General features: G+C 38.5%; 1 pseudogene across 1 annotated transcript; it reads left to right on the plus strand.

Annotated features, from left to right (window-relative positions):
- The first annotated feature begins 3,998 nt into the window (after window positions 1-3,998).
- Window positions 3,999-4,873, plus strand: LOC148848564 (protein P21 pseudogene; annotated as a pseudogene). The gene has a single exon (XR_016100450.1). The product of XR_016100450.1 is annotated as a protein P21 pseudogene (transcript).
- The last annotated feature ends 9,831 nt before the right edge of the window (window positions 4,874-14,704 follow it).

Here is a 14,704-nt window from a genome sequence, read left to right on the forward strand (position 1 = left end):
GCCACTCTTTTTTATATATATGTGCTATTGTACATGTAAGAAGGTGATCTCTCCAATAAGATGTTCGCATCCACCTCTAGTACTAGTTGTAAGGATTCAATAAATATATGTGTACCTATCGATCGATGTGCACTTGTCTTCTTGTTAAATTTCGATGATATACTTGTAGAAGAAAATATAGAGATGACATTATGATCAGATCTTTACATGTCACATGCAATTATCTATCTTTTAGGTATGGATCGATATAGCAATCTTATTGAAGGGACCCTGTTATCTGTTAAGACAAGTCCTCTTCTTATTTCATGGATTTGATCACTTCTTCATCCATTTAGGTCACTAATTCTCCGTTTTTTCTGACTATTGTACGAATGCTCCCTGCAACATATCAGGAAATTAACATTTTTCAGAAATCAGATTGGCATCCCACAGCACCACCCGGCACCCACCCCATTTATTGGGGACATCTCCCATGACAAATAGAGTTTGAATCTCTTACCCACAAGACATTACAACTGTAAATTTGAAACATCTTCCATGTAAATACGGGGAGATGTTTTCAATGTACAGCTGATAGTGTTCTGGGTTGGTGTGGGATAGGATTGTTGTGGGTAAAAGATCTAGATTCTAACAAATACAAGAGATGCTACCAATGCAGCAGATGCATATAATGACCAACACACAGAATAACACAAGCATGATGCTTGAGTGTGGATTAATTGGATTGGGATTAATTACTTTCACTCCAGGAATTGAATATTTGCCTCAATATGATACTGGTGCTTCTGGTGCTTCGAAGTTCAAAGGACACTTGGTCCTTAGAGTGAAAAAAAAAAAAAAAGGAAAAAATGGATTAAGTTGTCTGTGGTAACGTTTTAAAAAATGATTCGAAAACGGAACCGTTCGAGGCACCAGTTTCCGAATCAATAGTTCGATTGTCCGGTTCGAACGGATTGGTCCATTCTGACACCAAAATTAAAAAATTAAAAAAATAAAAAAAAATGGTCAAAAACTGTTGAACATATCGACGGGTCAACGGTTTGACTGCCTAAGTCAACGGTTTATTGACTTTTTTAATGATTTTTAATAAGGTTCTGGGTTTTAGGTAAAACGGAACCGGTTGCCTGGACGGTTCTCAGGTCGAACGGTCCGATCGTCCGGGTCAACGACAGTTCAAAAACGTTGGTATGTGGTTTGCCAGTCCAGATTTCCTACCCACAAAAGCCCTTGACACCACAATCATACATTAGGAACATGTCCCCATAAATGATAATATACAGTTATGGGAGATGTAAGTAGGGTTCTTGTGGATAAAAAATCTGAACACATGGCTATTCTGGATCTCCTATCCGAGTTCACATCTTTGCCCCACAAGGAGCCGCCCCATAACGCCCTACAGCACATCCCCGCCATGTATTGAAAATCTCCGGATGATGATATCATCGGAATTGATACTATCATTGCGAGATGTTCCCAATACATGGTGGGGATGTGTTGTGGGGCATTGCGGGGCAGAGATGTGATCTCCTCCTATCCATGGGACACCATAGCCACATACATCAAGAACATGTCCTAATAATGAATGAAGTGATGTTATCAATGTGCATTTCAATTTCCATGTCTAGGTGCAAATGGACAAGATCTTGATCCTATCCAAATTTTAATCTAATCAAATTTTGTTGGATTTGGATATACCTCTATATATTATTTATTTATTTAAAAATATGTTTATGTTGTACTTTTGTAATTTATTTTTATATTTTTTATATTTTTTATAAAAAGGGGTAATAACATATAAGGGCAACTTTTGGGGTTTAATATCAATAAAAGTAATATATTTAAAAATTTCAAAAATATGTTAACTTTTTAAAAATAATATCAATAAAGGGCAAAAAGACTGTTCATTTTCTTCTTCTTGACATTTGTTCACCAGAGCTACCATCCGCCGCCGCCCACCGCCGCCTCTGCCTCCAGCAACGTTACCGGAGGTGGCCAGAGGCAGAGGTGGCAGTGGCGATGCTGGTGGTTTCTCTGCCCAACGCCGCTACCTCCACCTCTGCCTCTGACAACGTTGCTGGAGATGGGTGGAGACAGAGGTGGCAGCGGCAACGAGCAAAGGAATGACCACCAGTGTCGCCGCTGCCACCTCCGAAAACATTGCCGGAGGTGGAGGTGGGCGGAGGCGATGGCGGACGATAGTGGCGACCGGCAACGAACGAAGGCTCTGGTGAACAAATGGCAAGAAGAAGAAGATGAAGAGTGTTTTTTCCCTTTATTGATATTATTTTTAAAAAGTTAACTTATTTTTTAAATATATCACTTCTATTAATATTAAACCCCTAAAGTATCCCTTTTATACTAGAAACCCTTATAAAAAAAGACGTGCATATACATGATAAAAATAATTAAAAATGCTTGTATTTTTAATAATTGATTAAATTTTATATGCCTATGAGTAGTTAAATCAATACGGATCAGATTCGAATACTTATTCAAATTAACTTTTGTAAGATTATGCTCGGATCGAATTGGATATAAATTTGCATCCCTAGCTACCCGTCTGGCCGTGTCCCACTCCCATCAATAAACGTGGGTAGGATCTTGTGTGCATACTGCGTAGGACATCTGAAGGCGTGTCCAGTCCGGATCTCCTACCCACAAGAAGTTTACAACCACACATTTAAAACATGTCCTCTGAATGGCAACATATAAGTAGGGAAGATGTTGTCGATGTAGCGATGTACAATATAGATGTGATAGATTTCTTGTGAATAGAGATCTGAACGCGTGGCTGAGTCTGGATTTCCTGTCCACCAGAACTCTGCCCACATTTGTCTCAATCATATATGGAGAACATCTCATCTTGTGGCAAGGGAAATGTTCTCAATTCACGGGGATAGTACATTATAGGTAAACGTGGACAAGATTCTCGTGGGCAAGAGATCCAGTGTCCGCATGGCCTAGTGCCCAAAAGGAAAATTTTTCACTCCCTGAATGCTGGACGAAGCATTCCAAAACATGATATATGTTCAGCCAGATTACGCGTACCAGTTGAATGCTTTGAAGGATACAGGAGATAGCCAAAATATATAAATCCAGCTTGCTATAGATCGGTCTATCATCTACGGCAAGAAAATGACATATGAAGGGAGCACCCTATACTTATTAAGAGTTAGGAATTCACCTGTACCGAAAATTGGAAATACATGTACGCCTTGTTTTAAAAGAGAAAAGATTACTTCTTATTGGTGTTTTTGTTTTAAGCCCCGTTTCGACGTCAGATCTTAGTTCTTTGTAACTTGTAAGTTAGAAATTAAATGCTTTTAATGAATTTGGCTTCTCAGAAGTCGAGTCAGAATAGTTTTGTTTTCATTTATTCAATAATTCGTGCATTAATTTCAAGAACCTGAGAAAACTGCTGTATTCTATTTGAAATCAACCTCATTACAGCAATGGTTTACGAGTCCCTTGAATCTGCCTACGAGGAAGAGTACAATATATAAATACAAAACCTTGTATTTTGTATTAATATAAATGATAAATTATGACTTTCAATTCGGGATATGTGCTACAAATTAATAATTAAGACATGTATAATTTAGGAATGATAATTTTTTCCATTTTTCGGATAACCACATGGGAATCTGTTTCGAATGGGATAGGGATGGGGATGAAAATTTTTCTCAATTGTTGTTTAGTTTCTTCTTCCATTAAGACCTACTGCTTTTCTTGACCAGCTAGGGCTAATTGATTTAATTCTCCCTTAAAGGATAAGGAATCAACGCTAAGACGACTTGAAGTCTTTCTCGCTTGTGTAACCCAAGTGGGAGAACTGTAACCAGTGCTTTATGTCGTATCCCTATGATTTTTCCTGGGTCATTTATGGCTTTCTTTTTGTATCTTGCCCTTAATCCATGAACCAGAATAGTCAACAAAATGTGCACTGGACTGGACCTGGTGTCTGCAGCCCCACCACTCTATAAAAACCTCCTTTGGGCTTTGGGCTTGAACACAAAACAAGAATACTACCTATATCTTTCTCACTACTTTCTGGGTTACTGAAGATGGCCTTTACAAGTAAACTCCCCACCTTCTTCCTCCTCTATTCTGCTCTCCTCTTCACCTTCACCCATGCAGCCCAATTTGAAATCCAAAACCAATGCGCCTACACAGTCTGGGCCGCTGCTTCCCCGGGTGGTGGCAGGCAGATTGAACGAGGCCAGTCATGGACCATCAACGTACCTGCCGGCACAAAGGGAGCTCGCATTTGGGGCCGCACCAACTGCAAGTTCGACGCAAACGGCCGGGGACGGTGTCAGACCGGTGACTGTGGTGGGGTACTACAATGCGAAGGTTATGGTGTCCCACCCAACACCTTAGCTGAATACGCATTGAATCAATACAATAACTTGGATTTCTTTGACATCTCCCTGGTAGATGGATTTAACATCCCCATGGACTTCAGCCCTACCAGTGGCAACTGCCAGGGAATCAAATGCTCAGAAGATATCGTGGGGCAGTGCCCAGCTAAACTTAGGGCCCCCGGAGGCTGTAACAATCCATGTACCGTATACAAGACGGATCAATACTGTTGCAACTCCGGGATCTGTGGACCGACTCCCTTGTCCAGGTTCTTCAAGGATAGGTGCCCCACTTCGTACAGTTACCCCAAGGATGACCCTACAAGCACTTTCACCTGCCCTGGTGGTACTAACTACAGGGTTGTATTTTGCCCATGAGCCCCTCTTAATGAAGGTGTGTCTCAATAAATAGCATCTTAATTTGAATCCGCCTGTAGCTCTGTAAGGATTCAATAAGTATGACGAAATAAAACTTCGACACATGTTTCATGTGTACTTGTTTTGTTGTTAAATTTCTGTTCTACTTGCTTGAAACATATTACTAGAGCCTTTCAAATAACACACATAGATCTGTGCCTACCAGTGTCTGGAATCAGATGGACAACTGACATCGTAGTAATGCCAGTCAAACAGACTTCGATATCATACCTTCAAAGTTTAAGCTGTTAAGAGTGTTTAGGTGTGGTCTTTCAATAAGTTTTTATTCTTTAATCAAGGTCTTTAAAATTAAAATCGAATGAAACAAATAATGGTCATGGGTTCGTATTAAGGAAAGTTCTCCAAAAGGCAACTCCACAACCACCAATGGAGTCTCTTAATCCATAATAGCACTTAAGAATAAAGGATATTTAGCAGTTGTTAATTATAAATCTCCTCCAATTATTAATAAAGGTTCTCACACTGATTTGGCAACATTAAATTAGAAAGAATTAATTAGCAGAAATTAGTTAGAAATTTTTTATACATAGGCTCCTATTCTTAGTTTCTTTATTTATTCTTTCATCTTTGTGTATATATATTGTTTCTATCTCAAACTGATTGACAAGTCAAATAATACAACCATTCCTTTATTTTTTACTCTCTCCCTGACATCTTTATCTATTTGGTTCTCCAGTTGAAAGGTCCAATCGTTCAAAAACAACCAAAATCATTGGGCGGTTCAAATACTTCGACCACCCAGATCAGTGATTTATTGACCAAATCAACGGTTTTTGGTGAAATAATGGTTCTGGGGTAAAAGAGATCAGTCACCTAGTTTTTCTGGGAAAACCATGCTCATGATACCTATGGGTTGATGCCTATCCCAGTTCTTCAGGAAAAGGTACCCAAAATGCTTTAATACTTGCAGTGAACCCAAGGATGATCAAACAAGCACATTCTCTTGTCGTGGTGGTATTAACTTCAGCGTTGTCATTTTCAGATGTTCACTTACGTGTACTATTGTAATTACTTGTTGATGAAGGGTGATTTGGCACGACCTAGCAGGAAGGGGATACATAGGCACGATCTGAACGAAGGATGACAGCTCAGTCTGGCAAGCCCAGTTCGCAGCATTCGTAGTTCGGGTATTTAGCCACCTCGGCCCAAAACCCGCCTCAACGTAGAGGCACCTCGGCACCCAATCCAGTTCGGGACTAAAGAATCAAAGTCCCAACTCGGACCTAATGAACCGAAGCGCCACATAACCGACTCCAAAGGCCTCACCAATACATCATGAATCTCTTGAGGTCACGATGGGCCAACAGACCCCGAATTTTCCGAGATCACGATAAGAATTTATCCCGATTCTGCCTGAATCGGATGTAAATGATAAACCTTATTAACGTATTGCTCTCCTTCAAAAATAGAACCAACTTATCTCCACAGCTCGAAGATCCCAGAGCTCTTCCATAAGACCCATGACTACTCCGGTATATAAAGACTTGAAATCTCAAGGCAAAGGTATGTATGGTTACTCTAATCACTAGCAATCAAGCTCTCAAGCATTCAGTTCGCATTCACAGCATAATTACTGACTTAAGCATCGGAGCGACCTCACCAGATTTGGTACTACAGATTCTCTGATACAATGTAACTTGTCAAATTCAAGTTACATGCTTGGCTGCACAGTCTAAAATTTTAGCGGATTGTTGCTAACTGCATATAGGAGACTTTTGATGAGCGGATTTTCGAATTGTACTCTCCTTCCCTCTCGTACAGGGAATCATGTTGCTCATGCTCTAGTTAAGTTTGCTTGTAACCACACACGCACTCACACTTGATCCTTTCTGTTATCTGTTCGTTGCAATGAATTTGCCTTAGGGCCCTTCAGAAAAGAAAAAGAATAAGTATTAAGAGTCCAGTCATGATTCACGAATGGTTTACTTTTCTATGAGTTAACGCACTGATCCGAAGATCATATTGAATCCAGAATAGACGATTGAAGTGGTCTTCTTTATATACCATGTGAGATCTTGTAGGGTAGGTCAATTGTCTCCATGTGCAATATTGAAATTTCAGTTCTAAACAGGCATAATGTAGAAGATAATGAGGCACAAGTTAGAAAATAAACTCTCCACTATAATTAAATGTCATGTACTAGAAGGAATGAGCTATTAATTCTATAAAGTCTTGCTTGGTGTCTCCTGAGATTTACTGTCATAGAGGCATCCCACACAAAATCACAATTTAAGCTCAAAACAAGTTCTCACTTCTCTCGAGCGAAACGATCTGGGGCCACTTTTCAACCTTCTATTTTGACTATCCAACAGCTCAAGGCTATGGTATTGGTATTGGTATTGGTATTGCCTTATCATAAAATTTCTCCAAACACAATAGATTCCAACCCATACGATACGTTACCATTTAAATATACTTTGATTAATTAATACTAGTGGCCCAGTGGGCATCAGCACGCCAGCGCCCCACAGCGGGCGCCTCATGCATTGGTAAGATGAGATGTTTTCAATATACAGTTGGGATGTGAACTCATCGTGTGATGTATGGGCTTTTGTTAATAAGAAGTTGAAGTATGATAATTAATTAATCTATCTATTTTATATATATAAAGTAAGGTTGCTCATCTCAAATCCTTTTTCTAATTTTTTAATTTTTTATTTTTAATTCTACCTAATTGTCGATTAAACCAATAAGGAAATAATATAGGCAATATCCCCTTACCTTATTCCTAAAATCTCTCTCTCTCTCTCTCTGCCAATCACCTAAGTCATCTTTTCTCCTAATTTTTTTTTTCTAAAACTTTCTCCTAAAACATCTCTAATCTATCTCACATGCCTAATAAAACATCTCTTTCTCTCCTCCTATCTCTCTCAATCTCTCTCCAGCTTCCAAATACTACTTGTTGGTTTGTAAGGCGTCTCCTGCTGATAGTAGCAGAGACTGGGAATCGAATCCCACCTATACCTAAGATGGGGGGGTACGGGTTTGGGGGATGAGTTACCCCCTATTGCTTAGTCCCTTAGAGCAAAAAAAAAACAATTAATTAAAAATATTATTATAATTATAAATAATATTTTAATATTGATGTTATAAAATCTATTTCTCTTTACATATGACACTGTGAGCCCCGCACATCACTATTTGTATTAATGCTAAAATTTGCCAAACACTATAGCAAAAGGATGGTCAAGAAGAAATGAACCAAGGGCCCAAAACGCACTATGCATTAAGAAGACAAAAGTGAATGGTTAGGTTCTTTGAATACATAAAAAACATCCAACCCCTTAGCTTCAACTACCAGTTAATACTAAACTAGACTGACCTGATTTGATAAGTTCAACTCAGTTATGCAAATCTGGAAATAAAAAGAGCAAATAAGAGAAAATTTCACTAAGTTATGCAATCAGTTCAACTCTGCAATCTCTCTCTCTCTCTCTCTCTCTCTCTCTCTCTCTCTCTCTCTCTCCATTCCTTCTTCTCTCCCTCTCGCCCCTGTTTCAGCACTGCCGCAGCAGCGGCATACCTCTCACCCTCCCTCTCTCTCTCTTCATCCCCTTCGTTTTTGTTGGGGATGATGGGGTCATTGTAACTTAGGAGGAGAAGCTCTGAGGCGCGTCTGAAGACACTGTCTTTAGAATGTTATTTTCCCCCACTCAGTTTTACTGAGTTTGCTATTGGGTTACAGGCAAATTCGTTCCCAGGATACAACAGAGCCTTGGGCGAGAATCTGCAACCAGCAAAGTTGAAGAGTCTCCAAAGAAACATTCTATGAGACTATAGCAGATCGGACTGAGAGAGAGAGAGAGAGATAATGAATTTCGAAATTGTGTGTTTTGGAGTCTGATTCATGCTCCTTAAATAATTTGTGAAGAGGTATGAGGAAAAGGTAGGTGCTAGTTTAGAGAAGGCACCTTGAACAGTCACAATTTCAACCATTGTGACTGTTTAAAAAGTTGTTAACAGTTGGTCACTATTAACTTTGAATTGTGCCTCTGGATCACACCCGATCAAATCATGACCGTTGGTCTCATCAACGGTGATCAACAGTCATCAACACACCAAAACTAGAGCAGCCCATCGTGAGCCACGCGGGTGCGCGCAAAGTGTGCCTCTAAAGCGCCTCATTGCGCCACACACACGTGCGCACGCGCGTGCGCGCGCATTGCGCGGTATCGAATCCCCATACTCTCCTCTACTAATTCTGAGTGTAAATCAGCTCCTATTGAAATATTGAAAATAAACCTTGTAATTATCCAATGTGGGACAAGTTCAAAACTAGGTTTTTTTTTTTTTTTTTTGTAAGAGAAAAACTGATTTTTCAACCAAGTGTGCAGGTGCAATTTCTCATGTAACTGACCAATCAAACCCATTGGATTTAATCTCTTATGAGATTAAAATCCAACAATCCTCCACATTGATTGATCAATTACATGGTTCTATCTCAATCCAAACTATTATGACACAGTTATGCATACAAAAGGTGTTTATCAACTTAAACCTCTTGTTAGTATAGTTATCTCAGAGCCTTGTCAAAGTTATTGGTGGTAAGACCTTAAACCAACTACTTTCAAGACAGACCAGAGACACCTATCACATAAAAATGTTCATTCTTTGCAAGAGTTTCAAATTTTGCTCAACACTGTTATGGCCATGTGCTTCTTTCCTAGTTTCATGAACAATCCCGAGAGCAAACCCAAACCCTCATGAGAAGCGGCACCACTTCTATGTTCACATAAGTGAAGCTCCACTATGTGTTCCGTTATTTGACACATTTCAGAACTTCATTAAGAGTTTATCTCAACGTCTCATCATAACGGACATCATTGTTTATGTTGTGATGGGAAATTTCTCAATGTCAGTGCTAACAGTCACATTGTTGTAACTTGTTGTTACCCATTAAACCCAATACTGATGGCTTTTCAGTTCAGGTTGGGTTACCATTACAGGTAACTAAGGGTTTTAATCTCATCTCTTTAGTTGTCATTCTTACCAATTCTCTGGCTAAACCCTTGGTAAGAGGATCAACCAAGTTTTTACTTGACCTCTTATAAGTTATAGTGATGACTCCATCTTGAATCAGTTGCCTAACAAATTCGTGTCTCAGACTTATATGTCTGGACTTACCATTGTAGGTACCACCGTAGGCCCTTGACAGAGTTGCCTCACTATCACAGTAAATGAAAATTGGAGGCATAGGACTAGGCCAAAGTTTTATATCCAATAATAAATTCCTAATCCATTCGGCCTCTTTTCCAACAACCGCTAAGGCTATGAACTTAGATTCTATGGTCGAGTGAGATATACAAGTTTGTCTCTTGGACAAGAGATCGCACCCCCACCAAGGATAAAAATCCATCCAGATGTGGACTTGTTATCTCCATTACCAGTAATCCAACTTGCATCAGTGTACCCTTCTAGTACAGCTGGATAATCACAATAAAACAAGCCAAGTTCCAAGGTTCTCTTGAGATACCCAAGAACTCTCCCAACTGCCTTCCAATGCTCTGCACCGGGATTATTTGTAAACTGACTGAGTTTACTTACTACAAATGTAATATCAGGTCTGGTACAAAGCATAACATACATCAAGCTCCCTACTACACTAGCATACTCAAGTTGTGTAATTGCTCTACCAGTATTTTCTACTAGCTTTATACTAGAATCATATGGCGTGCTATATTCTTTAAACCCTAAATGCTTAAATTTCTCAAGTACTTTCTCAATATAATGTGATTGGCTTAATGCATAGCCCCTACTATGCTTTTTAACTTTTATTCCCAATTTGGTATCTACTTTTCCTAAATCTTTCATCTTGAAAACAGATGATAAGTAGTTTTTAGTTTCATTTATGCCAACCATATTTGTATCCACAATAAGCATATTATCCACATAAAGACACACAATTACTCCATAATTTTCAGTGAATTTTGAGTAGATGCATCTATCAGTACTATTATGTTTAAAACCAAAAACTAGAATGCAAGAATCAAATTTTTCATGCCACTGTTTAGGTGTTTGTTTTAATTCATATAGTGATTTAACCAGTTTACAGACTTTCTTCTCGTTTCTAGGAAGAACAAGTCCTTCTGGTTGTTCCATGTAAACCTCTTCATTTAAAACACAATTTAAGAAAGCAATTTTAACATCCATTTGGTGAACAAATAAGTGATAAATGGATGCTAATGCTATAAGTGTTCTAATAAAAGTTGTTCTAGCCACTGGTGCATAGGTGTCAAAATAATCAATCCCTTCCTTTTGACTAAATCTTTTGGCTACCAATCTAGCCTTAAAAGTTTGCACAGTTCCATCAGTGTTGTATTTTCTTCTAAACACACATTTACATTTTATTGGTTTTGATCCTGGAGGAAGATCTAATAGTACCCATGTGTTATTTGACATTATTGAATCAATTTCATCATTTATAGCTTCCTTCCAAAAGGCAACATCTCTAAAGGTCATGGCCTCACTATAGGATTTTGGATCATTTTCAATGTTTAGGACAATGGGTATTTTATTTAAAATCTTCTCTCTATCAGCCTCAACCAAAAATACAATTGACTGAGTAGAGATAAAATCTGAACCTAAGTGTTTCTCTATTCTTTGTCTTTGACTTCTTCTAAGTCATATTGTATGTATTATATTTGTGTCATTTTTTCTTTCAGTCTCATTATTGTCAACAGGTATTGAGATCTGAGTTTCTTTGTCATTTTCTGTGGATTCATTTTCTGCAGGTTCATAACATAGTTTATTTTCAAAGAATTCAACATCTCTAGTTTCAATTATTATGTTAGACTCTAAGTCTAGAAGCCTATAGGCCTTGCTATGTTCTACATATCCAACAAACATACTTTTCTTAGCTCTGAGTCCTAATTTGGTTCTTTTAGGATCTGGACCTCTATAATATGTTAAGCACCCCCACACTTTTAGATATGTTAAATTAGGTTTTCTTCCTGTCCATAATTCATATGGGCATTTGTTATTAATTCTAGAAACAATTCTGTTATGTAAATGGCAGGCTGTTAGGAGTGCTTCCCCCCATAGGTTTAAGGGTGCATTAGCTTTTAACAACATGCAGTTTATCATTTCTGTAAGTGTTCTATTTTTCCTTTCAGCCAGGCCATTCTACTGAGGGGTATAGAGAGCAGAACACTGATGTATTATTCCAAATTCTTCACATAAAGAATTAAACTCATTTTAAAAGTATTCAGCACCCCTATCACTTCTGAGGATTTTAATTTTCTTTTCTAGTTGATTTTCAACTTCAGTCTTATATAGTTTAAACATGTCAAAGGCTTCATCCTTAGTTCTCATAAGGTAGACACATGTGTACCTAGAAAAGTCATCTATAAATGTTATGAAGTATCTCTTGCCTCCTTTAGTTAATACACCATTGAGTTCACAGATGTCAGAATGGATTAGTTCTAAAAGTTGAGAATTTCTCTCAACACTAGGGAAAAGTTTCTTAGCCATTTTAGATTTTACACATATTTCACATTTTTCAGTTGATTCATTACTGTAAGCAATTATACCTAGTTTGCTCACGTTCTTTATGGATTTAAAATTCAAGTGTGTTAATCTATCATGCCATAAAGAGAAAGAATCAACAATATAAGCAGAAATTTTTCCTTCATTAATACTTAATTTGAACATACCATTACAATCATAATCCTTTCCAACAAACATCCCATTCTTGGATATGATTAGTTTGTCGGATTCAAATACAACTTTGAATCCCCTCTTACAAACAAGATTTAATGAGACCAAGTTCTTTCTAATGTCAGGAACATGGAGAACGTTCAGGAGAGTCAGTGTCTTTTTGGATGTGAAGTTCAAATCTACGTTGCCTCTTCCAGCAACTTTGGCACATGTTTGGTTTTCCATCTGTACCTCCTGGCCATCAGTCACTTCTCCATATGTCTTGAATAAGGACTTGTCCTTACAAACATGGAATGTGGTGCCTGAATCAAACCACCATCCAGAAGACGATTCTGCCATGTTGACTTCAGTAATCATGGCCACGAGATTGTCTTCTACCATGTTTGCAGACTTGGTTCCACCTTTCCGATATCGACAGGCTCGGGCATAATGCCCCTTCTTTCCACAAACATAGCAGGATCCTTTCTTATTGTTACTCTTTTTGAAGTTCTCATCCTTCTTCTTTACTTATAATGCAGGGTTAGTCTTCTTCGATCCATTTTCCACAAAATTTACCTTAGAGTTCAGCATACCGGTCAAGGTCTTATCCCTACTGTATCTATTTCGAGACTCTTCTTCAATACGAAGGTGTTGCTGAATTTGCTCCAAGGTAAATTCTTCAGCCTTGTGCAGAAGCTTCTTCCTGTAATCATTCCAAGAGGGTGGAAGTTTGACAATAATTGCTCCCACTTGGAAAGATTTAAGAATGATGATGTTAAGGGATCAAATTTTATTGACTATCACTTGTAGTTCATGAACTTGCTCCAATATAGGTTTATGGTCGTTTATGGTGAAGTCAATGTATTCTGCAATAAGATACTTATTCATACCTTCTTCTTGCACCTTGTATTTGAATTCTAGGGCCTTCCAAATTTCTTTTGGAGATGTAAGTTCCTTGTAGAAGTTGTAGAGCCGGTCTGATAAGGCATTCAGTATGTGTCCTCGGCACAAAAGTGAGTCATCTTCCCATTTTGCTCTTTCCTTCTTTAGTTTCTCAGAGTCTTTGTCAGTGGGTTCAGGAAGTGATTTCAGATTTGGGTTCAACAGATAGTATAGCTTCAATGTGGTCAGAAAGAAGATCATCTTGTCTTGCCATCGGCTGAAATTTGCTCCATTGAACTAGTCTAGTCGAACAAGATCTTGGTTCATCATTTTGATCAAAGTCATGCTTACTTCCACCTCCATTACAAAATATCATTCTAAAATTGTTGGGGATGATGGGGTCACTGTAACTTAGGAGGAAAAGCATTGAGGCGCGTCTAAAGACACTGTCTTTAGAACGTTATTTGCCCCCACTCAGTTTTACTAAGTTTGCTGTTGGGTTACAGACAAATTCGTTCCCAAGATACAACAGAGCATTGGGCAAGAATCTGCAACCAACAAAGTTTAAGAGTCTCCAAAGAAACCTTCTATGAGACTATAGCAGACCGGACTGAGAGAGAGAGAGAGAGAGAGAGAGATAATGAATTTCGAAATTGTGTGTTTTGGAGTCTGATTCATGCTCCTTAAATAATTTATGAAGAGGTATGAGGAAAATGTAGGTGCTAATTTAGAGAAGGCACCTTGAACAGTCACAATTTCAACCATTGTGACTGTTTAAAAAGTTGTTAACAGTTGGTAGTTGGTGACTGTTAACTTTGAATTGTGCCTCTTGATCACACCCGATCAAATCGTGACCGTTGATATCAACGGTGATCACCGGTCATCAATGCACCAAAACCAGAGTTGCCCATCGCAAGCCACACGGGTGCACGCAAAGTGTGCCTCTAAAGCACCTCATTACGCCACACACACGCGTACGCACACGTTGCGCAGTATCAAATCCCCATACTCTCCTCTACTAATTCTAAGGAGTGTAAATCAGCTCCTATTGAAATACTGAAAACAAACATTGTAATTATCCAATGTGGGACAAGTTCAAAACTGGGTTTTTTTTTTGTGTAAGAGAAAAAACTGATTTTTCAATCAAGTGTGCATGTGCAATTTCTCATGTAATTGACCAATCAAACCCATTGGATTTAATCTCTTATGAGATTAAAATCCAACAGTTCTCTCTCCCCGCCCATTCTCGGTAATGCTGGCTTTATTATTTAACCCTTCTCCCACCGGTTAAAAATGGTGGTTTCCAGGTTCCACTTCTTGCTATTTCAGGTTTCAGCTTTCAAAAAATAAACAGAAGCTCAAAATTAGTAAACCTACAGAGAACCAAA

Source organism: Nelumbo lutea, chromosome 6, assembly GCF_056320005.1.
Source record: "Nelumbo lutea isolate HS-2025 chromosome 6, American lotus-T2T, whole genome shotgun sequence".
NCBI lineage: Eukaryota > Viridiplantae > Streptophyta > Magnoliopsida > Proteales > Nelumbonaceae > Nelumbo > Nelumbo lutea.